At 45.5% G+C, this 22,433-nt stretch overlaps 1 long non-coding RNA gene and 1 pseudogene across 1 annotated transcript in view; both read right to left on the reverse strand.

The window, feature by feature from the left end:
• Nucleotides 1-22,433, reverse strand: part of LOC139232625 (uncharacterized) — a 973,018-nt gene that overhangs the window by 902,266 nt on the left and 48,319 nt on the right. The window lies entirely within an intron of this gene.
• Nucleotides 1-22,433, reverse strand: part of LOC139233052 (zinc finger protein 850-like) — a 77,923-nt pseudogene that overhangs the window by 49,267 nt on the left and 6,223 nt on the right.

Raw genomic sequence — 22,433 nt, forward strand, 5'->3', positions numbered from 1 at the left:
AATTCAGCCCTCATGTCTCCGTACTGGCTGTGAGATCAAACCTACTCATTCCTATCTGCGCTATTAATTCATCTATTTTGTTGTGAATGCTCTGCACATTCAGATATACATCCTTTAACTTTGACTTTTTTCTATTTTTCCCTGATGTCACCTTTGTCACTGATGCCCTATTATCTTTGTCACTCGCGCTGTTCCTTCCTGACCCAAACTGCTTATTTTTACCCAAAATTCTGCTCTGCTCTGCAGACTTGACATTTCTCTTGCTGCTTTTAAATTTACTCTTTCCTGAATGCTCCCACACCCACCCCTTCATTAGTTTAAAGCTCTGTCTACTGCCCTAGTTATTGATTGACCAGGACACTGGTTCCAGACTGGTCCTAACAGAACAGCTCCCTCTTTCCCCAGTACTGGTGCCTGTGGCCCAGGAAGCAAAACCCCTGCCTCACACACCACTCTTTGAGCCACACATTTAACTTGCTAACCTGCTTATCCCTCTGTCAATTGATGTGTGGCTCAGGTAACGCCAAAGATTATTATCTTTGAAGTTCTGCTTTTTAATTTGGACCCAACTGCTCAAACTCTCTGAGCAGAACCTCATTCCTAGTTCTACCCATGTTGTTGGTTCTTATGTGGACCCCAAAAACTGGAACCTCCCCTTCCCACTCTCAAGTTCTTCTCCAACCGCGAGGAGGTATCTTTAACCCTGGCACCGGGCAGGCAACACAACCTTCGGAACTCCTGGTCACGACTGCAGAGAACAATATCTACCCCCTGACTATACTGTGGCCTACCACGACCACATTCCTTTACACTCCCCCCACTTGAATGGCCTCCTGTACCACGGTGCCGTGGTCAGTTTGCCCATCCTCCCTGCAGTCCTTGTTCTCATCCATACAGGTAACAAGTACCTCGTACCTGTTGGACAGGGTCAAGGGCTGAGGCTCCTCCATCACTACATCCTGGGTCCCATACCTTCCTGACTCACAGTCACATCCTCCTGTCCCTGACCACTGACTAACTCTAAGGTACTCTCTAACCTAAGGGGTGTGACTGCCTCCTGGAACAAAGTGTCCAGGTAACCCTCCCCTCCCTGGTGCATCGCAATGTCTGCAGCTCAGACTCCAGCTCAACAACTCTGAGCTGAATTTCCTCAAGCTGCAGGCACTTACCACAGATGTGGTTGTTGGGGATCGCATTGGTCTCCATTGACTCCCACATGCTGCAGTTACCACACACCACCTGCCCGGCCACCTCTGTCTCATTTTATTTTATTGATAGAATTAGTTACAGTCTTTATTCAAACCATTAATTTTGGTTTTCATTTTTAGTTTTAATTAGTTAATTTAGTTTAAGTTATTAATTTAATAAAGTTACAGTAGTTAATACTCTCCCAGTTCTGAATTTAATCCACTTACCATATCTTGAGAGCAAAAGAGCTGTTATACTCACCAACCAATCACTTTCCTGCTCCTTCCCTTGTGCTAATGTCACTTACCTCGCTCCCTCCGGACGTCTCACCCGCCTTCCTCCTCTCCACCCATTCCCTCATTCACCAAATCCCTCCACTCTGAAAGAAAGAAAGACTTGCATTTATATAGCACCTTTCATGACCACTGGACATCTCAAAGCGCTTTACAGCCAATGAAATACTTTTGGCGGGTAGTCACTGTAATGGGGGAATCACTCTGCTTGCGATACACTCCATTTGCGTGCTCCAACCTGTCTCCAAGCTCTGTGCTCAAGCAACCTAGTGCCTAATATATACCTTTTGAGAGTCAAGCAATCCACAACTGCTGAATCCACTTTTCCCGCCTACTCCAGCAACCACATACAGCTGATAGCTGTTAACTGTACAGAGTAAATTCAGTCAGGCTGCACTCCTAGGCCGGAATTTTACCGGCGCTCAGAAGGCAGATTCGGGGCAGGTCCGCTGTCAAAATCTAAAAGATAGGCAGCCCGCTGTGAACCCGCCTCCATGTCAGGTTCCCAAGTGCCGGGTTTACCAATTTTCCAGCTTTTTCACGAGGTTCAGGGCGCTCGGGGATCATGTCAGGTAAGTAAGTCGGGTTTTTAATGGTCTCCATTGCTCTGTATAGGTGACAGCTGCAAAAGTGGTGTAAAAGCTGCCAGAACCATTCAGTTCCCAATCTTACAAGCTTCAGCCTTCAGGGTTTGGGAGACACTTTTGAGCTTTATGCATTTTGGAAGTGTTTGGAGTAAACTCTCGATCCACTGTCACCTCCTTGAAACAACCGCTCTCATCATTGACAGATTGCTTCTGTCATCTCAACCCCAGCTGCCATCTATAAGATGCGAATGGACACGAGTTATACTGTCTCACCTTGGTCCTCACAATCTGATGATGATCAGCCGCAACAGAACCAGGTCCACCAGCAACAGCAACAACAAAAGCACCAGCCTTCTCCTGAACCACCTGATGTTGCACAGGGCAAGGGGCATCAGTGCAGGGCTACACCATGCCCAGTCAATACCCTCAACACAGGGTATACAGGGCAAGGGGCATCAGTGCAGGGCTGCACCATGCCCAGGTGATACTCCCAACACAGGGTATACAGGGCAAGGTGCATCAGTGCAGGGCTGCACTGTGCCCAGGCAATACCCCCAACACAGGGTATACAGGGCAAGGGGCATCAGAGCAGGGCTACACCGTGCTCAGTCAATACCCCCAACACAGGGTATACAGGGCAGGGGGCATCAGTGCCGGATGGCATCGTGCCCAGGCGATACCCTCAACACAGGGTATACAAGGCAGGGGGCATCAGCGCAGGGCTGCACCGTGCCCAGGTGATACCCTCAACACACGGTATACAGGGCAGGGGGCATCAGAGCAGGGCTGCACCGTGCCCAGGCGATACCCCCAACACAGGGTATACAGGGCAGGGGACATCAGCGCAGGGCTGCACCGTGCCCAGGCAATACCCCCAACACAGGGTATACAGGGCAGGGGACATCAGTGCAGGGCTGCACCCGTGCCCAGGTGATACCCCCAACACAGGGTACACAGGGCAAGAGGCATCAGTGTAGGGCTGCACCGTGCCCAGGTGATACCCCCAACACAGGGTACACAGGGCAGGGGACATCAGTGCAGGGCTGCACCGTGCCCAGGCGATACCCCCAACACAGGGTACACAGGGCAAGGGGACATCAGTGCAGGGCTGCACCGTGCCCAGGCGATACCCCCAACACAGGTGTAAGAAATCATGGATTGGAAGAAATAACTTGAGACCAAAAAGCCTTATCAGATGGTGTTAGAATTGAAGGATTCATTCCATGGGACATTAGCTAAAGCTGCTTGAACATCAATAACTGCTAATGTGGATATCTGAACGGAATATATGGAATTAAGGACAGTAAAGTAAACGGGATATATGAAAATGTATAAGCCATGGAAGAATAGCTGGGAGAATGTCAGATTGCAAATAGTGCAACATCAGCATAGCTAACAGTCTGTCTCAAGGTTTCAAGTCACTAATCCTGCCAATAATATATAATTGTAACATGAAATACATCTGCAGAATTGCAAGGTCTCAGTAAATAGTCACACCATTAGATTGAAACATTTGGAGGCAATGCTTGAGCTTTCAAGAAGAACATCTCATATAGATTGACTAATGAGTGGCTGAGTTAGACTGTCAATCCATTTGTATTTTGTTATCTGATTTCTAAACTGTATAACTGTTAACGCTTTACGATGTAACTTCACCTATCCGTAGGGAGTGTGTACGCTCTATCCAGAGAGTATATCTTCTGTCTGATAGGTCTTACTGGCCGGTAATAAAGACTGCTTTGTTCAAAGCACAAGAGGTATTCGACTCAGTAATTTTGCTGAACCAGATTGAAGTAAAAGAATCCACATTTACATTTGGTGTCAGAAGTGGGATCTCAACGGACGACTGCCGAAAACTTGCGAATTAAGAGCCAGACTAGCCTTGGACGAGACGAGGGGAAAATGGCCACTGGAGTGAGTATGATTTCAATACTGCTCCAGTTTCCCCCGGTTTCAAAAGTCTGAGGAAAGTTTAGCCACTCGCTGGTTCTCAGGTAGTGTCTGAACGAGATCCAGGACAATCTGGTGAATACCTTTCAAACTTAGAATAGGGATAGAGATAGGGAAATTGCGCGATGACGCAAACCAAGCGGCGACTTGGAAAGATAGTTAGAGCTAGATAGGGATAGATGATCAATCATGGATCCAAAAAAAAAAAAAAAAAATTAATAGGAAAGAAAAGAGACTCTTGTGAATGTCTGTTTAAATGAGAAATGCTTCTGTGACTTTTACTGTAAAAAAAAAGCCGGGGAGTTGTGGTTTGTTTTATCTCAAACAGAATGAAAGTTTGTTTTAACCCTTCGTAGTGTTGTCCTGTATGTGGGAAGTTTAAGAGTGTGAACCTTATTGAATTACGTATATTTGGATGATAAGTTGCGGAGCCAGGAAATGCCCAAAGGATAGATTTGTTAAAAAAAGAAAAAATTACATGGTCCCGGTGGTTAAAAAAAAAGAAAAAAAAAACTTGTTGAAAGCAAACATTCAGAGAAGGCACAGCAAAACAACTGAGATGGATTCAAAAGGATTTAAAAAAAAAAAAATTATATTAAATAACACGACCTTGAGGCTGGAACAATTGAGATAACGAAAAGCAGTCCACAGCCTACGTGCCAGACTTCTCTCTAGTTATAAAAAAAAAGTAACGTACTAAATAGGTGCTGAAAGAAAAAAAATGTTCTGAGATTTTAAATTATGAAAAATATAAAATCACTCCTGTCCAATTGGCAGAAAAACTCCATTAAATTAGGGCTTTCATTGGCTGATTGAATTTAAACTGCGCAGTAACGCGAAAGGATAGGGAAATTTGGAGACTGAAAGAAATTAGAAAATTAGGCTCACAGGGAATAAAATGGGGATTTAAATAGAAGATAGGTGTTCAACTCAGGTACGACGTCGACCTTGTATATCACTTGGCCCGTCTAGGCTCTGATTGAATTAAAAAAAAAACCCCCGCAGCAACTCGGAAGGTAGGGCCGAAGCGAACGCGCAGTAACATAAACGCGCAGTGAAGCGAACGCGCAGTGACGTCAACGCGCAGTGACGTAGACGCGCGGTGACGTAAACGTGCAGTGACGCCGACGCGTAGTGACGCAGAGGCGCAGCAACGCGAATCGCGAAAGTCAGTGCTAATGGCAGTAAGTCTGTAAGTCTTAAAGTTTAGAGTTTTAAGTAAAGTTTTAAGTATTGAAATCGCGCGGCGACGCGAACCGCGCGGCGACGCGGGTAAGTGTTAGAAGTCTTTGTCTATTTTGTAAATCGCGCGGCGACGCGAACTGCGCGGCGATGCGGGTAAGTGTTAGAAGTCCTTGTTTACCTTTTAAAGTTAAAGTATCTTAACTCGCGCGGCGACGCGAGCCACGGGTCGATGCGGATTGCGCGGCGACGTGAACTGTGAGGCAACGCGGATTGCGCGGCGACGTGAACTGCGAGGCGACGTGGTAGTTTAGTATTGAAATCGCGCGGCGACGCGGGTAAGTGTTAGCATTAGTAAAGTTTGGTTATTTGGAGTTAGTTAAAGTCTGTGTTAGTTCTGTAAAGTCTGTGTCTATTTTTAAGTTTGTTTAAATTGCATGACAACACGAACGCGTAGCGACACAGTAATACGAGGGGCAGTATGAAAATGGGTAATCAGTTAGATAAAACCACGGATGCGGATAGTCCGCTACAAAAGCTATGTGAGGAATTCCCTGAAAGAGCTGAAGACTTTAGAAAATTATCAGGAGCCCTGAACAAATTATTAGGGGATGACCAGTGGCCTCTAAGTGACACTAGAAGCGTAGAGGTAAAAAAAAAAAGCACAGGGATTAGAAACATAGAAACATAGAAAATAGGTGCAGGAGCAGGCCATTCAGCCCTTCTAGCCTGCACCGCCATTCAACGAGTTCATGGCTGAACATGAAACTTCAGTACCCACTTCCTGCTTTCACGCCATACCCCTTGATCCCCGGAGTAGTAAGGACTTCATCTAACTCCCTTTTGAATATATTTAGTGAATTGGCCTCAACTACTTCCTGTGGTAGAGAATTCCACAGGTTCACCACTCTCTGGGTGAAGAAGTTTCTCCTTATCTCGGTCCTAAATGGCTTACCCCTTATCCTTAGACTGTGACCCCTGGTTCTGGACTTCCCCAACATTGGGAACATTCTTCCTGCATCCAACCTGTCCAAACCCGTCAGAATTTTAAACGTTTCTATGAGGTCCCCTCTCACTCTTCTGAACTCCAGTGAATACAAGCCCAGTTGATTCAGTCTTTCTTGATAGGTCAGTCCCACCATCCCGGGAATCAGTCTGGTGAATCTTCGCTGCACTCCCTCAACAGCAAGTATGTCCTTCCTCAAGTTAGGAGACCAAAACTGCACACAATACTCCAGGTGTGGCCTCACCAAGGCCCTGTACAACTGTAGCAACACCTCCCTGCCCCTGTACTCAAATCCCCTCGCTATGAAGGCCAACATGCCATTTGCTTTCTTAACCGCCTGCTGTACCTGCATGCCAACCTTCAATGACTGATGTACCATGACACCCAGGTCTCGTTGCACCTTCCCTTTTCCTAATCTGTCACCATTCAGATAATAGTCTGTCTCTCTGTTTTTACCACCAAAGTGGATAACCTCACATTTATCCACATTATACTTCATCTGCCACGCATTTGCCCACTCACCTAACCTATCCAAGTCACTCTGCAGCCTCATAGCATCCTCCTCGCAGCTCACACTGCCACCCAACTTAGTGTCATCCGCAAATTTGGAGATACTACATTTAATCCCCTCGTCTAAATCATTAATGTACAATGTAAACAGCTGGGGCCCCAGCACAGAACCCTGCGGTACCCCACTAGTCACTGCCTGCCATTCCGAAAAGTACCCATTTACTCCTACTCTTTGCTTCCTGTCTGACAACCAGTTCTCAATCCACGTCAGCACACTACCCCCAATCCCATGTGCTTTAACTTTGCACATTAATCTCCTGTGTGGGACCTTGTCGAAAGCCTTCTGAAAGTCCAAATATACCACATCAACTGGTACTCCTTTGTCCACTTTATTGGAAACATCCTCAAAAAATTCCAGAAGATTTGTCAAGCATGATCTCCCTTTTACAAATCCATGCTGACTTGGACCTATCATGTCACCATTTTCCAAATGCGCTGCTATGACATCCTTAATAATTGATTCCATCATTTTACCCACTACTGAGGTCAGGCTGACCGGTCTATAATTCCCTGCTTTCTCTCTCCCTCCTTTTTTAAAAAGTGGGGTTACATTGGCTACCCTCCACTCGATAGGAACTGATCCAGAGTCAATGGAATGTTGGAAAATGACTGTCAATGCATCCGCTATTTCCAAGGCCACCTCCTTAAGTACTCTGGGATGCAGTCCATCAGGCCCTGGGGATTTATCGGCCTTCAATCCCATCAATTTCCCCAACACAATTTCCCGACTAATAAAGATTTCCCTCAGTTCCTCCTCCTTAATAGACCCTCTGACCACTTTTATATCCGGAAGGTTGTTTGTGTCCTCCTTAGTGAATACTGAACCAAAGTACTTGTTCAATTGGTCTGCCATTTCTTTGTTCCCCGTTATGACTTTCCCTGATTCTGACTGCAGGGGACCTACGTTTGTCTTTACTAACCTCTTTCTCTTTACATACCTATAGAAACTTTTGCAATCCGCCTTAATGTTCCCTGCAAGCTTCTTCTCGTACTCCATTTTCCCTACCCTAATCAAACCCTTTGTCCTCCTCTGCTGAGTTCTAAATTTCTCCCAGTCCCCAGGTTCGCTGCTATTTCTGGCCAATTTGTATGCCACTTCCTTGGCTTTAATACTATCCCTGATTTCCCTAGATAGCCACGGTTGAGCCACCTTCCCTTTTTTATTTTTACGCCAGACAGGAATGTACAATTGTTGTAATTCATCCATGCGTTCTCTAAATGTATTAATTTGGAGAAGGGGACGAGGAAAAGGGGATAAAAAATTTAATTGCAACCTGGCGACATTATTGTCAGAAATTAAAAGATGCATCACTTCTATCGAGTTGGCAAACAAATGCTATTAAATTAGGACTTGCATTGACAGAGGGAACACATGTTAAAACTGTAGACGTCTTAAAAAAAAAGAATGAATGTGCGCACAAGAAACTTGCTAAGAGATCCTCTGGGACCTCTGAGAAAGGTATTGATCAACTACAAGTTAAAATGGCTGGCTTTGTGTTAACCGAGGCTGATGATGAAATTGATGAGTGGCCACTGACTCAGCGCCCAACGGCGCCTCCCGCACCCCCTGGCCTCTTGCTCCAGTCCTCTTCCCAACACCCTCCACCGAACACTCCGGTAAAAAGAGTTAGGAACAACCACATATCACCAAAGCAACTAACCCAAACTGACTCCTCATCCTCTGATAGCGATTCGGATCCCCAGTTCACAGGCAATATAGCCGAAAGGACCAGATCTCACACTCGAAAGGGCAGAACTATATCTCAACATCACAAACAGTCCCGTAAATCTTCTAGTCAACCTACCAGTCCAAGTTGTGAAAGACATAGCAAACTCCCCCGCCGATCGAGACGCAGAACTGTCAAGCAGTCAGACAGCTCTGAAACATCCTCCGGCCTAGAAATGATTTCCAAGATCCCAAAGTCCCGACACCAATTCCCTGTCAGACCAATGCCAAACCCTGATGCACAACAAGCTGCAGACCACCTCTCTATAGATGTCTGTGATCTTCAAACAACTATTTGATTGCTCACGCTATCCGGACAGATGGAAAGGGCAGTTAGATATTATTGGCAGAAAAAGAAAGGGGAGGGGGGAGGTGCGCCCCCAACCCAGGTCAAGACTAAATACGTGACTAGAAAGGAAGAGCCATCTCGGGAGGAAGGAGCAATAGAACCGTAGTGTGGCATACAGGATTGGATGGATAAGCAAGGATACGGTTATACTAAACAACCAAACGGCCCGAGCCCTGCTAATAAACCTCCCTATTGTCCCCGGCATGGTATGGGAAGAGGCCGGGACTGGGTAAGAGGAATTGACTGTTTTAATTGTGGGCAGGAAGGACATTGGAATAAAAATTGCCCCTACCGTCAGCATGGAAAAGGAAGAGGAGGAAGAGGAGGGGGGCAAGGGGGGAGAGGAGGATCTTACACTAACTTCTCCCAGAACAACCCCTTTGGTCAATTGTCCCCCGATTGACTATGCAGCTTGATTGTGCAGGGATCCTCCCCGGACGACGAACCCATTCTGAATGAGTGGCAACCCTTTTCGATAGATACGGGAGCCTTCATGTCTTCTGTACAATCAAAGCTTAAACTCCCTGCTTCTACTGAAACACAGGAACTTTCAGGATTCCTGGGACAAATCTCGACATTCCCGGTGTCAGAACTAGTTAAAGTGGGTTACCAAGAAGAATTGGTAGAACATCGATTTGTCATCACTACCAATCTGGACTGTAACTTGATGACTAGAGACCTCCTTTGCAAATTCCAGTTGCATTTGGAGTATGGAGATTATTGTAAAACAGGAAACCCTTAAGCGGCAGTATTATACCACTAGAACCCCTCAGTGGTGGTCTCTGGACCTGCCGCAGGCACCCTATCACGTGACCCTAGCATACGATCCCAGTGGAAAGAATCAGGACCTGCAGAACTTTTATCAGGATCACGAAGGGGAAGTGAAGGGAATTCTATTAAGGGCTAGAGTGACTGGACTGGAAAGAGAGGCAGATTTTGTGGAAGTGGATAAGAATCTGTGGAAACAGCCCCTAACAATGGCACCGCATATTGCTCGTGAAGTATTAGCCCCTCACCATGCTAAAGATTTGGGAGTTATGGTACGCAAGTCCATAGATGAGGCTGACCCTACCAGCCGGGATGTGCAAATTGTAAAACATGGCCGAACAGTCCAATTTCATGGGGACCCCGAGAAGGTCTTAACGACTCTACAGCATCATACTGGCTCCGGCATACCTGACTATGTGGATCCTCATGTGTGGGCAGAGAACCCCTCCCAAGTGGGTTATACTCCCATTGATCCGATTGAGATCTCAGTGCAGGGCAATCCGACAGAACCCACTGAAATCACAGGCAATCCTAAACTGACTTTTTGGCACTATACTGCAATTAATCCGGCCTGTTTTCTTACTGAGCCACCCCAAGATGAGGAAGAACCCAGTCATGATTGTTTATGTTTGTTCACGGAAGTACTTCTATTAATCCAGAAGATACACGAATCTCAGGATACGCCATAGTAAACCAGGAGAATCAGGTCTTGGAATCTGCTGCTTTGAAACCGCCTATTCTGCTCAACAAGCTGAACTATTCGCCCTCACCCAAGCCTGTATCTTGGCCAAAGATCTCAAAGTCAATATCTATACCGACTCTAGGTATGCCTTTGGGGTGGCGCATGATTTCGGACAATTATGGAAAAATAGGGGATTCCTAACCTCACAGGGGAATGAGATATCTCATAAACAGCTAGTATCTGATTTGTTGCAAGCCCTCATGTTCCCCAAACACATTGCCATTGTCAAATGTACCGCCCAACCTACCGGAAATTCGCTGGTTGATATAGGGAATCGTTGTCCTGACCAAGAGGCCAAACAGGCCTCTCGTGACCAACAGATGGTAGTGCCCAAAATTATGAGTCAGACTAAAAATCCTGCGAAGGATAAGTTAGCCTCGGAAAAACCAATGCCAACCATCCAAGATGTTATAAAAGCACAGGGGGACGCTCCTGAAAAAGATAAACTGTTGTGGAAATATTATGCATGTACTTATGACAATGTTTCTAAACTCTGGACCACTCCCGCGGAACAGACTTGCATGTCTGACGAGTTGGCCTCATGGGTTATAGAATGTCTGCATTTTGCTACTCATTGTGGAGCAAGGACCACGAGTGACACACTTTTGGCTACTTGGTGGCACCCTAAACTCCAGGCGCTCACCCAGAACATCAGTAGTCGTTGCCTGGTTGGCCAGCAACATAATCCAGGGAAGGGAGTCCCCTGTGATTGGGGTAAAACGCCCCTACCCGAAGGTCCCTTTGAGACATTTCAGTTGGACTACATTGAGTTGCAAAAAGTTCAGTGTTACAGATATGTGTGAGTAATAGTAGATGTGTTTAGCAGATGGATTGAAGCCTACCCTAACCTGGACAATAAGACTCAGACTATTGTTAAGGTGTTAATGAGGGAAATTGTTCCTAGATATGAGATCTCAGCTAGACTGATGACCACCTATGTTCTTTCTCTGACTCAGGCTCTGCGACTAGTTCACAACCAGGTTCAAGATGCTCACCTCGACCTCCCAGTTTTACCCGAATTGTCCCTCGTGGCACCAGGGAAGTATGGATTCGGAAGGGATTAGAGCCACAATAGGAGGGGTCTTTTTAGGTGTCACTCACTACCCCCACTGCAGCAAAGGTTGAGGGGAAAAGTGCCTGGGTTCACCTGCACCACTGCAAGCTCATCACCATTTAAACAAATTTTGCTGGTTAGTCTAATTCCTGTTTCTGTTCCAGATCTCCTCCTCCCTATAGCTGAACAAGGCAGTTGAAGGAGGATCAGTTTGAACTCTTACCTGTCAGACAGCCAAATACACTGACGGAGACCTGAAGGGAAATGTGAAAACAGAACTCTTTTTATCAGCTAAATAATTGGACTATTTATAAGATGAGACTGTGTCTGTATGCTACTGTCTGCATAATAGTGTTGATATATGACAGTTTTGGTGCACGGGAAGGAAGACAAAGGCGAGAGCTCCATGTAAACACCTTTTTGTATATGTCTTACGTTTATGCGGAAAAAGGGCGCTTCACTAGATGCTGGGTGTGTTCACATAACCCTATACATTCCAAAGGGGGAATTCCTTTGCGCACCGTTCCCCGGACCCTAACTGAGACTGTTAGATGGATTAAAAGAAACGATATTGGAACAGGTAGCTAACCACACTGCTGAGGCTCTGGAGGGCATCACAGCTGAAATGGTAGCGATAAGGACCGTAGCATTACAAAACCGAATGGCCCTCGATTACCTGTTAGCTGAGAAAGGGGGAACGTGTGCCCTGATAGGATCTGAATGTTGCACTTACATTCCTGATAGTTCAGAAAACATAACCCACCTTGCCGATCACATAAGGAGGGAGGTGAAAAAGTTATCCACACCAGCAAAAGAACTTAGCAGGTTTGATTGGTTTCTGGGTGGATCTTGGAGATCCTATCTAATACATGGGGCAATTGTTCTCATCGTAATAATAATTACCTGCTGTTTGATTGTTGGTTGCCTTAACCTCTGCTGTAAAGCAATGACAAGGTTAGCAGACCCTCTTGTGGTCAAGGGTTCCCGGGTTATGATCCAACAAACTAGAGAACTACTCAACAATGCAATACTCATAGAATGATCCTAAATGTTATCATAGAATGATAAAAGGAGGGATGTGGATATCTGTATGGAATTAAGGACAGTAAACGGGATATATGAAAATGTATAAGCCATGGAATAATAGCTGGGAGAATGTCAGATTGCAAATAGTGCAACATCAGCATAGCTAACAGTCTTTCTCAAGGTTTCAAGTCACTAATCCTGCCAATAATATATAATTGTAACATGAAATACATCTGCAGAATTGCAAGGTCTCAGTAAATAGTCACACCATTAGATTGAAACATTTGGAGGCAATACTTGAGCTTTCAAGAAGAACATCTCATATAGATTGACTAATGAGTGGCTGAGTTAGACTGTCAATCCATTTGTATTTTGTTATCTGATTTCAAAACTGTATAACTGTTAACGCTTTACGATGTAACTTCACCTATCCGTAGGGAGTGTGTACGCTCTATCCAGAGAGTATATCTTCTGTCTGATAGGTCTTACTGGCCGGTAATAAAGACTGCTTTGTTCAAAGCACAAGAGGTATTCGACTCAGTAATTTTACTGAACCAGATTGAAGTAAAAGAATCCAGGAATTAACACTAACAGGCAGCTCCAAACATCTGAAGGCCAAGAATGTCTGACTCCAACCGTGGGAGGAGGTTTCACCCAAGAGTTGAGACAAAGAACCCGACATATTATCGGTTAAATGGTCCTGTCAATATCCTACACCAGGCCCACCCCGAAAAGAGAATAAAAGAAAGACCCAGAAGACATTTCAGGGCAGACGGTGAAGATAAGAACTGTTTGTACCACCAGCCGTGTGTCCGATCGGGACAATAACAGCTAATTGTCACAGTTGTATGTCTACTAAGTGGGAGAGTATTTTGGTGCTAGTGATCACAATTCAGTTAGATTTAGGGTAGTTATGGAAAAGATAAACCAGGAATAAAAGTTCTAAATTTGGGAAAAGCCAACTTTGCTAAGCTGAGAGGTGATTTAGCCCACAGTGGTCTGTAAACGGCTACTGGGAGGTAAATGAGTGTCAGAGCAGTGGGAGGCATTCAAGGAGGAGATCCGGAGGGCTCAGGCCAAACATATGCCCTGAGAGAAAAAGGGTGGGACTAACAGATCTAGAGCCCCGGGATGTCAAGGGACATGCAAGGTAGGATAAAGAAAACAAGGGAGGTTTATGACAGATACCATGGGCTCAATATGGCAGAAAATCTAGAGGAGTACAGAAAGTGCAGGGGTGCAATTAAAAAGGACATTGGGAAAACAAAGAGAGCGCATGGAAACATTTTGGCGAGTAAAATCAAGGAAAACCCAAAGATGTTTTATAAATACATTCAGAGCAAGAGGATAACTAGAGAAAGAGTGGGGCCGATTAGAGACCAAAAAGGTCATCTCTGTGTGGAGGTGGAAGACCCAGGTATGCTTCTGAATAAATACTTTACATTGGTTTTCACAAATGTGAGGGGCGATGCAGATATTGCAATCAGGGAGGAGGAGTGTGAAATATTAGATGAAATAAACAAAGTGAGAGAGGAAGTATTAAGGGGTTTAGCAGCTTTGAAACTGGATAAATCCCCAGGCCTGGATGAAATGTATCCCAGGCTGTTAAGAGAAGCAAAGGAGGAAATAGCAGAGGCTCTGACCATCATTTTCCAATCCTCTCTGGCTACAGGTGTGGTGCCAGAGGACTGGAGAACTGCTAATGTTGTACCTTTATTTAAAAAAGGAGAAAGGGATAGACCGAGTATTTACCGACCAGTCAGCCTAACCTCGGTGGTGGGAAAATTATTGAAATAAATTCTGAGGGGCAGGATAAACCTTCATTTAGAAAAACACGGATTAATCAAGGACCGCCAGCATGGATTTGTTAAGGGAAGCTCGTGTCTGACTAACTTTTTCGAGGAGGTAACCAGGAGCGTCGATGAGGTGTATATGATGTAGTGTATATGGATTTTACCAAAGCTTTTGATAAGGTCCCACATGGCAGACTGGTCACAAAAGTAAGAGCCCAGGGGATCCAGGGCAAAGTGGCAAGTTGGGTCCAAATTTGGCTCTGAGGCAAGAAGCAAAGGGTGATGGTTGATGGGTGTTTTTGTGTCTGGAAGGCTGTTTCCAGTGGGGTTCTGCAGGAATCAGTACTAGGTCCCTTGCTTTTTGTGGTATATGTCAATGATTTGTACTTGAATGTAGGGGGTATGATTAAGAAGTTTGTAAATGATACAAAAATTGGCTGAGTGGTTGATAATGAAGAAGAAAGCTGTAGACTGCAGGAAGATATCAATGAACTGGTCAGGTGGGCAGGACAGTGGCAAATTAATTCAATCTGGAGAAGTGTGAGGTAATGCATTTGGGGAGGGCTAACAAGGCAAGGGAATACACATTAAATGGTAGGACACTAGGAAGTGTTGAGGAACAAAGGGACCTTGGAGTGCATGTCCGCAGGTCCCTGAAGGTAACAGGCCAGGTGGATAAGGTGGTTAAGAAGGCATATGGAACACTTGCCTTTATTAGCCGAGGTATAGAATACAAGAGCAGGGAGGTTATGCTTGAACTATATAAAACACTAGTTAGGCCACAGCTAGAGTACTGCGTGCAGTTGTGGTCACCTCATTACAGGAAAGATGTGATTGCACTGGAGAGGGTACAGAGGAGATTTACGAGGATGTTGCCTGGTCTGTAAAATTTTAGCTATGAGGAAAGATCAAATAGGCTGGGTTTGTTTTCCTTGGAACAGAGGAAGCTGAGGGGTGACCTTATTGAGGTGTATAAAATTATGAGGGGCTGAGATAGAGTGGATAGGAAGGACCTATTTCCCTTAGTAGAGGGGTCAACAACCAGGGGAAATAGATTTAAAGTAATTGGTGAGAGGTTTAGAGATATGAGGGGATGTTTCTTCACCCAGAGGGTTGTGGGGGTCTGGAACTCACTGCCTGAAAGGATGGTAGAGGCAGAAACCCTCACCACATTTAAGGGGTGCTTGGATGTGTACTTGAAGTGCTGTAACCTGCAGGGCTACGGACCAAGAGCTACAAAGTGGGATTAGGCTGGATAGCTGTTTGTCAGCTGGTGCCGATACGTTGGGTTGAAATGGCCTCCTTCCATGCTGTAAATTTCTGTGATTCTATGAAAGGTTGGGCCGGTACTCATTGGCGTTTAGAAGAATGGGAGGTGATCGTATTGCAATGTATAAGATTCTGAAGGGCTTGACAGGGTCGATGCTGGGAGGATGTTTCCTCTCGTGGGGGAATCTAGAACTAAGGGGCATAATTCCAGAATAAGGGGTCGCCCATTTAAAACGGAAATGAAGATGAGTTTCTTCTCTGAGGGTCGTGAATCTTTGGAATTCTCTGCCCCAGAGAGCTGCCCAGGCTGGGTCATTGAATATATTGAAAGTGGAGATAGACAGATTCTTGAATGATAGGGGAGTCAAGGGTCATGGAGATCGGGCAGGGAAGTGGAGTTGAGACTAACATCAGATCAGCCATGATCTTATTGAATGGCGGAGCAGGCTCGATGGCCAAATGGCCTACTCCTGCTCCTATTTCTTATGTATTTAACATCTTTGCAAGGGTACAACTGAATCCAGCCAGAGTCAGCACCTTCAGGGGATTGGTGTCAGTGATTGTGGGGTGGGTTTATATCAGATAGGAGGGGATTGGTGTCAGTGATTGTGTGGGGTGGGTTTATATCAGATAGGAGGAGATTGGTGTCAGTGACAGTGGGGTGGGTTTATATCAGACAGGAGGAGATTGGTGTCAGTGACTGTGGGGTGGGTTTATATCAGACAGGAGGAGATTGGTGTCAGTGACAGTGGGGTGGGTTTATATCAGACAGGAGGAGATTGGTGTCAGTGACTGTGGGGTGGGTTTATATCAGACAGGAGGAGATTGGTGTCAGTGACTGTGGGGTGGGTTTATATCAGACAGGAGGAGATTGGTGTCAGTGACAGTGGGGTGGGTTTATATCAGATAGGAGGAGATTGATGTCAGTGACAGTGGGGTGGGTTTATATCAGACAGGAGGAGATTGGTGTCAGTGACTGTGGGGTGGGTTTATATCAGACAGGAGGGGATTGGTTTCAGTGACTGTGGGTTGGTTTATATCAGACAGGAGGGGATTGATGTTGGAATCAATCATTACGGATGAAATAGCAGGATCGGATCAAGTCAGCATGGATTTATGAAAGGGAAATCATACTTGACGAATCTTCTGGTATTTTTTGAGGATGTAACTAGTAGAGTGGACAAGGGAGAAGCAGTGCATGTGGTGTATTTGGACTTTCAAAAGGCTTTTGACAAGGTCCCGCACAAGAGATTGGTGTGCAAAATCAAAGCACATGGTATTGGGGGTAATATACTGACGTGGATCGGAAACTAGTTGGCAGACAGGAAGCAGAGATTCGGGATAAATGGGTTCTTTTCAGAATGGCAGGCAGTGACTAGTGGAGTGCCGCAGGGCTCAGTGCTGGGACCCCAGCTCTTTACAATATACATTAACGATTTAGATGAAGGAATAGAGTGTAATATCTCCAAGTTTGCGGATGACACTAAACTGGGTGGCAGTGTGAGCTGTGAGGAGGACGCTAAGAGGCTGCAGGGTGACTTGGACAGGTTAGGTGAGTGGGCAAATGCATGGCAGATGCAGTATAATGTGGATAAATGTGAAGTTATCCATTTTGGGGGCAAAAACACGAAGGCAGTATATTATCTGAATGGCGGCAGACTAGAAAAAGGGGAGGTGCAACGAGACCTGGGTGTCATGGTTCATCAGTCACTGAAAGTGGGCATGCAGGTACAGTAGGTGGTGAAGGCAAATGGTATGTTGGCCTTCATAGCTAGGGGATTGGAGTATAGGAGCAGGGAGGTCTTAATGCAGCTGTACAAGGCCTTGGTGAGGCCTCACCTGGAATATTGTGTACAGTTTTGATCTCCAAATCTGAGGAAGGATGTTCTTGCTATTGAGGGAGTGCAGCGAAGGTTCACCAGACTGATTCCAGGGATGGCAGGAATGACATATGAGGAGAGACTGGATCAACTGGGCCTTTACACACTGGAGTTTAGAAGGATGAGAGGGGACCTCATAAAATTTATAAGATTCTGACGGGACTGGACAGGTTAGATACGTGAAGAATGTTCCCGATGTTGGGGAAGTCCAGAACCAAGGGACATTATCTTAGGATAAGGGGTAGGCCATTTAGGACTGAGATGAGGAGAAACTTCTTCACTCAGAGAGTTGTTAACCTGTGGAATTCCCTGCCGCAGAGAGTTGTTGATGCCAGTTCACTGGATATATTCAAGAGGGAGTTAGATATGGCTCTTACGGTTAAGGGGATCAAGAGATATGGAGAGTAAGCAGGAAAGGGGTACTGAAGGAATGATCAGCCATGATCTTATTGAATGGCGGTGCAGGCTCGAATGGCCGAATGGCCTACTCCTGCACCTATTTTCTATGTTTCTATGGTGTCAGCGACTGTGGTTAGGTTTATATCAGACAGGTGGAGATTGGTGTCAGTGACTGTGGGGTGGGTTTATATCAGACAGGAGGGGATTGGTGTCAGTGACTGTGGGTAGGTTTATATCAGACAGGAGAGGATGGAGAATGAAACAGTTAATTCAGAGACCATGGTCCAGAACTTAAAGAAGGGTAACTTTGAAGGTATGAGGCGTGAATTGGCTAGGATAGATTGGCGAATAATACTTAAGGTGTTGAAAATGGATGGGCAATGGCAGACATTTAGAGACCGCATGGATGAACTACAACAATTGTACATCCCTGTCTGGCGTAAAAATAAAAAAGGGAAGGTGGCTCAACCGTGGCTATCAAGGGAAATCAGGGATTTTATTAAAGCCAAGGAAGTGGCATACAAATTGGTCAGAAATAACAGCAAACCCGGGACTGGGAGAAATTTAGAACTCAGCAGAGGAGGACAAAGGGTTTGATTTGGGCAGCGAACATAGAGTACGAGAGAAAGCTTGCAGGGAACATTAAAACGGACTGCAAATGCTTCTATAGATATGTAAAGAGAAAAAGTTTAGTAAAGACAAACGTAGGTCCCCTGCAGTCAGAATCAGGGGAAGTCATAATGGGGAACAAAGAAATGGCAGACCAATTGAACAAGTACTTTGGTTCGGTATTCACTAAGGAGGACACAAACAACCTTCCGGATATAAAAGGGGTCAGAGGGTCGAGTAAGAAGGAGGAACTGAGGGAAATCCTTATTAGTCGGGAAATTGTGTTGGGGAAATTGATAGGATTGAAGGCCGCTAAATCCCCAGGGCCTGATGGTCTGCATCCCAGAGTACTTAAGGAGGTGGCCTTGGAAATAGCGGATGCATTGACAGTCATTTTCCAACATTCCATCGACTGTGGATCAGTTCCTATGGAGTGGAGGGTAGCCAATGTAACCCCACTTTTTAAAAAAGAAGGGAGAGAGCAAACAGGGAATTATAGACCGGTCAGCCTGACATCGATAGTGGGTAAAATGATGGAATCAATTATGAAGGATGTCATAGCATCGCATTTGGAAAGAGGTGACATGATAGGTCCAAGTCAGCATGGATTTGTGAAAGGGAAATCATGCGTGACAAATTTTCTGGAATTTTTTGAGGATGTTTCCAGTAGAGTGGACAAGGGAGAACCAGTTGATGTGGTGTATTTGGACTTTCAGAAGACTTTCGACAAGGTCCCACACAAGAGATTATTGTGCAAAGTTAAAGCACATGGATTGGGGGTAGTGTGCTGACGTGGATTGAGAACTGGTTGGCAGACAGGAAGCAAAGAGTAGGAGTAAATGGGTACTTTTCAGAATGGCAGGCAGTGACTAGTGGGGTACCGCAAGGTTCTGTGCTGGGGCCCCAGCTGTTTACATTGTACATTAATGATTTAGACAAGGGGATTAAATGTAGTATCTCCAAATTTGCGAATGACACTAAGTTGGGTGGCAGTGTGAGCTGTGAGGAGGATGCTATGAGGCTGCAGAGTGACTTGGATAGGTTAGGTGAGTGGGCAAATACGTGGCAGATGAATTATAATGTGGATAAATGTGAGGTTATCCACTTTGGTGGTAAAAACAAAGAGATGGACTATTATCTGAATGGTGACAAATTAGGAAAAGGAGAGGTGCAACGAGACCTGGGTGTCATGGTACATCAGTCATTGAAGGTTGGCATGTATGTACAGCAGGCGGTTAAGAAAGCAAATGGCATGTTGGCCTTCATAGCGAGGGGATTTGAGCATAGGGACAGGGAGGTGTTACTACAGTTGTACAGGGCCTTGGTGAGGCCACACCTGGAGTATTGTGTATAGTTTTGGTCTCCTAACTTGAGGAAGGACATTCTTGCTATTGAGGGAGAGCAGCGAAGGTTCACCAGACTGATTCCCGGGATGGCGGGACTGACATATCAAGAAAGACTGGATCAACTGGGCTTGTATTCACTGGAGTTCAGAAGAATGAGAGGGGATCTGATAGAAACGTTTAAAATTCTGACGGGTTTAGACAGGTTAGATTCAGGAAGAATGTTCCCAATGTTGGGGAAGTCCAGAACCAGGGGTCACAGTCTAAGATTAAGGGGTAAGCCATTTAGGACCGAGATGAGGAGAAACTTCTTCACCCAGAGAGTGGTGAACCTGTGGAATTCTCTATCACAGAAAGTTGTTGAAGCCAATTCACTAAATATATTCAAAAAGGAGTTAGATGTAGTCCTTACTACTAGGGAGATCAAGGGGTATGGCGAGAAAGCAGGAATAGGGTACTAAAGTTGCATGTTCAGCCATGAACTCATTGAATGGCGGTGCAGGCTCGAAGGGCCAAATGGCCTACTCCTGGACCTATTTTCTATGTTTCTATGGTGTCACTGGCTGTGGGGTGGGTTTATATCAGACAGGAGGGGATTGGTGTCAGTGAATTTGGGATAGGTTTATATCAGACAGGAGGGGATTGGTGTCAGTGACTGTGGGGTGGGTTTATATCAGACAGGAGGAGATTGGTGTCAGTGACTGTGGGATGGGTTTATATCAGACAGGAGGAGATTGGTGTCAGTGACTGTGGGGTGGGTTTTTCTGGCCAATTTATATGCCTCTTCCTTGGATTTAACACTATCCTTAATTTCCCTTGTTAGCCACAGTTGAGATACCTTCCCCGTTTTATTTTTATTCCTGACAGGGATGCACAATTGTTGAAGTTCATCCAGGTGATCTTTAAATGTTTACCATTGACTATCCACTGTCAACCCTTTAAATATCATTTGCCAGTCTATTCTAGCCAATTCACGTCTCATACCATTGAAGTTACCTTTCCTTAAGTTCAGGACCCTAGTCTCTGAATTAACTGTGTCACTCTCCATCTTATAAAGAATTCTACCATATTATGGTCACTCTTCCCCAAGGGGCCTCGCACAACAAGATTGCTAATTAGCCCTTTCTCATTACACATCACCCAGTCTAGGATGGCCAGCCCTCTGGTTGGTTCCTCGACATATTTGTCCAGAAAACCATCCCTAATACACTCCAGGAAATCCTCCTCCACCGTATTGCTAACAGTTTGGTTAGGTCAATCAATATGTAGATTAAAGTCGCCTATGATAACTGCTGTACCTTTATTGCACGCATCCCTGATTTCTTGTTTGATGTTGTCGCCAACCTCACTACAACTGTTTGGTGGTCTGTACACAACTCCCACTTGCGTTTTCTGCCCTTTGGTATTCCGCAGTTCCACCCATACAGATTCCACATTATCCAAGCTAATGTCCTTCCTTACTATTGCATTAATTTCCACTTTAACCAACAACGCTACCCCACCTCCTTCTCCTTTCTGTCTATCCTTCCTGAATGTTGAACACGCCTGGATGTTGAGTTCCCAGCCTTGAACACCCTGGAGCCATGTCTCCGTGATGCCAATTTTATCATATTCATTAATTGCTGCCTGTGCAGTTAATTCGTCCGTCTTATTATGAATACTCCTTGCATTGAGGCACAGAGCCTTCAGGCTCGTCTTTTTAACACACTTTGCCCTTTTAGAATTTTGTTGTAATGTGGCCCTTCTTGATTTTTGCCTTGGGTTTCTCTGCCCTCCACTTTTACTTTTCTTCTTTTTACCTTTTTCTTCTGCCCCCATTCCACTTCCCTCTGTCTCCCTGCATAGGTTCCCATCCCCCTGCCATATTAGTTTTACCCCTCCCCAACAGCACTATCAAACACTCCCCGTAGGACATTGGTTCCGGTCCTGCCCAGGTGCAGACCGTCCGGTTTGTACTGGTCCCACCTTCCCCAGAACCGGTTCCAATGTAGTCACGTATTCATCTGAGCTAACCAGTGATTCCTACTCTGACTAGCACGTGGCACTGGTAGCAATCCTGAGATTACTACCTTTGATGTCCTACTTTTTAATTTAACTCCGAGCTCCCTAAATTCAGCTTGTAGGACCTCATCACGTTTTTTTTTACTTATATCGTTGGTACCTATATGCACCACGACAACTGGCTGTTCTCCCCCACACTCCAAAATGTCCTGCAACCGCTCCGAGACATCCTTGACTCTTGCACCAGGGAGGCAACATACCATCTGGAGTCTCGATTGCAGCCACAGAAATGTCTATCTATTCCCCTTACAATAGAATCCCCTATCACTTTAGCTCTCCCACTCTTTTTCCTGCCCTCCTGTGCAGCAGAGCCGCTCACAGTGCCATGGACTTGGCTGCTACTGCCCTGCCCTGATGACTCATCCCCCCCCAACAATACCCAAAGCGGTGTATCTGTTTTGGAAAGGGATGACCGCAGGGGACCTCTGCACTACCTTCCTTCCACTGCTCTTCCTGTTGGTCATCCATTCCCTATCTGTCTGTGTAACCTTTACCTGCGGTAAGACCAACTCACTAAAAGTCCTATTCACGGCATCCTCAGCATTGCAGATGTTCCAGAGTGAATCCACCCGCAGTTCCAGTGCCGCAATGCGGTCTGTCAGGAGCTGCAGCAGGATACACTTCCTGCACATGTAGTC

This window comes from Pristiophorus japonicus, chromosome 20 (genome assembly GCF_044704955.1).
Source record: "Pristiophorus japonicus isolate sPriJap1 chromosome 20, sPriJap1.hap1, whole genome shotgun sequence".
NCBI lineage: Eukaryota > Metazoa > Chordata > Chondrichthyes > Pristiophoridae > Pristiophorus > Pristiophorus japonicus.